Below are 3,474 nucleotides of genomic sequence, written 5' to 3' on the forward strand. Positions count from 1 at the left end.
AGTCAGGCAGGAAAAAAACATTTGATTAGGAACTTTGGGATGATTCTGAAATTAGTGGGAAATAATTTTGCTATTGCCTTTGCATGCTAGATTTGTTTATTCTGAGTATAAGATCTTGGAATTTGTTTGAATACTGATACCTTTATTACTAAAGAGGAAGGGAAAGAGCAATAAAATTCAAGCTCTTCCTGGACAGATAAGAGAGATGCTAATTGCTGTCAGACACAGGCAGAAAAAAACTTTTGTAAAAAAATCTGCATTTGATTTGATTCAGTTTTATTTGTTAACATTGTAAGTTATGTTTTATGGAGTTATCAAGTTATTCACTAAATAATGTGAATCTTACAGGTTTTGAAGGAAACTGAGGCAGAACCAATTAGGGAAACTGAGTCAGGACAATAAAAGAGAACTGTGGCACAACAGAACATGAAACAATCTCTATTGTATAATGTAATGTCCAATGTCCGGGCTAGCTCTCTGGAGGACCTCAGGATCAGCCAGAGTCCTTAGTCTTTGGAGAAGGGAAGGAAACAGGAGAGATGCCACATGACTGGTCAAAGATGGAGTCTGGACTCTAGAGCCTTTAATCTTCTCTGGCTAAGGGCTGTGGTTGAGTGCTGTGTCCCTCCCTCAGTCCTTAAATCCCTCAGTATAATTACCTCACATCACATTGAGCACGTGCAGCCATAAGCACCCTGCTGTGATTCAAGTATACCTTTCCAGAGTTCCAGCCCACTACAGTATAGGCCTTGCTTTAAAAAAATGTGTGTATACACACACATGTATAAATATGAAATCACACATATATGCATACATAAATTCAATTTGTAACTTTCAAAACTATCCTGCTTGTGATTCCTTCTGTTGTGCCATTTCTATTGTTCTGCCTCAGTTGCTTGAATTGTTCTACCTCAATCCCCCTGGTTGCAAACTGCCCCCCACCCCACCCCCCTTCCTATTAGGACTTGATAAAACTTAGGACTGGCTACTCAAAGGTTATAAACTGTAAATATTTAATCTCAGATAAGGGTGAGTTCAGATATCCTGGCTCCCAAGTTATTAGAATTTATGGTCCTACCCCACCTGCAATCTGTCAGAACTGAATTGATAGCATCTGCCTGGGACTCTCATCAATGTTTGGACTCCATCCCTTACCTTTGTGTCCCCTGATCTTTGGAGCCACTTATAAAAATCATTGGAATTTCACATTCAATGCAGGATTCTTTGAGAAGAAAAGTCCAACTCAGCCCTGGAGGCAGAACGGATTCTGCTCTGCCCCCCGATTCTCTCCCTCTCTGAAACCCAAATAAAATATTAAAACCCTCTAATCTCTATCTTGCCTCAGTTTCTCTGGCATTACACTTCTGGCATTCCTTTTGTCCTCTTCTCATTTTGAAGGAGAAGAGAACTTACTCTCATCTTGTAAAGATGCAAGACCTGTTCTGCACTTATTATGCCAATTATAGGGTGGCCGACCCTCTGAAAGAGCACTTTTGTATTGGAGGGCAGTCCACACCCAGTATGAGTTGTATGTATGTAGACTTGTTCATTTTTAGGTTAATTTTAGGTTAATTAGGGGAATACTCATAGCTAAGTCCTAGGAAGGAACAGGTGAAGGTAGAACCCATAACCAGCCTCAGACCAAGTCAAGTATTTTAAGTATTACACACAAACCAGAACAAGGAAGGCATAGTGTCAAGAATGGCCCACGATCATGTTCCATTAGATCGTTAAGAGCTTCTTTTGCTGTCTACATTAATTCAAGATTTTTACATTAACTGTGGAGTCATGGGTCACTCTCTTATAATCTGGCTTCTACCATGCATACCCAAACCAATTTTTAAAAAAGGCAACTTGAACAAGATACACTGTAGGAGGGGATGGAATTAGTCTACCTTGAAAGCAAAGGGGTTTAAGCAGCAATACAAAATATGCCCTACAAATGAGATGTTCCTACAAAGAAAAAAAAAATTATATATACATATATATGTCATGCCCTATAAATGAGCCTAAAAAGTATCTGAGAAATTTTCTTTAAATTTTGCTGATCAGTTGTTTGTCATGTCCAACTCTTCAAGATCCTACAGCTTTCTGTCTGTGGAGTTGTTTTGATCACTGAGATGGTTTGTCATTTCCTTTTCCAATGGCAAAAAGAGGTTTCACAGCTAGGAAGTTTCTGAAGCTAGATTTGAACTTGGGTCTCCTGATACCAACCTCAGCACTCTATCCACCTAGAGTATTTTTTAGAAAGGAGATGAAGCACTGGGAGAGCATTTTCTTGCTTCCACATCCTAGCTGGGATGGAATTTGTGTGGAAAGATCATGAAAAAGACAGGGCAAAATTAGATTGCACAAATTAGATTGTTTCAAATTGACAGTACATGGGACTAGTGCTACCCAACATTACTTTCCTCTTAATTTGATACTCCTAAAATTGAAGTAGAAATGAGAATTGATGGAGCAAAATTTACAAAGATAATTAACAAGCTTAAGCCTCATTCACTTATTTCAGATATGCAATCATCTGGAGAACAGAAATGAATAAATCTTAGTATAGACCACAATTCAAATAATACAATTTCAGAACATATCAAAGGAAAGAAAAGTTAGGGAAAAAATCCCAGAAAAAAGAAGTTAGGAGAGGGAGATTTTTAACTATCCACTTGACTGAAAGGGATAAGGGAAGGGACATAAGAGAAAACACATAATGAAAGCAATACATGAATAAAGTTAAACCTTGGAACTAGGGAAAGAATGGGCAGTCAGGAGCAGGAGTGGGAAGAGTCGATAGGAAAAGTTTCCTAAGTTTAAGCAAAGTTAATTGCAGAAGCAGTGTTGATTTACACTAAACTGGCAACAACAACAACAAAAAAAAAACCCTTAAACAAATGAAAAAAGCAAATTAACTCATATAACTTTACAATTTAAGAATATGACAGAACAAATTTTCTTTTAAAAAATCAGTATTTTGTAAATTTTTCTAATCAAATTATTTGCAGCATTACTTTTCATTAGTGTCAAAGAACTAAAAATAAAACTGATGTCTCTAAATGACAAAATCAGTTATGGCCTATGAAAAAGAGTATTGCTAAACTATAAGAAATGATGACTATAGAAAAGCATGGGAAAATACATAAACTGATACAAAGTGAAGCAAGCAGGAAAAAGCATACTATATACAACTACAATGGAAAGGGAAAGAATAATCAGAAAATAATCAAAAGCAAGTGGTGCAAAATTAGAATGACCAGATTTAGTCCCAAAGATAGAAGTCATCAGAAGTCACCTCATCCAACTTCTTTGAAGTTGGACTATTATGGATGTGGAATACTACTCACTTCAGATATTTTGAGTGTTTTGTTAGTTTTACTGAACTGCTTTCCCACCCACCATCTTCTTTGTGCTTATTCTTTGTTTTAAGGGTTAACTTTCTGGGAGGGAGAAGGAAAAAAAGAATACATTGGGAAAGGCAGG

Source organism: Antechinus flavipes, chromosome 3 (genome assembly GCF_016432865.1).
Source record: "Antechinus flavipes isolate AdamAnt ecotype Samford, QLD, Australia chromosome 3, AdamAnt_v2, whole genome shotgun sequence".
NCBI classification, from domain to species: Eukaryota; Metazoa; Chordata; class Mammalia; order Dasyuromorphia; family Dasyuridae; genus Antechinus; species Antechinus flavipes.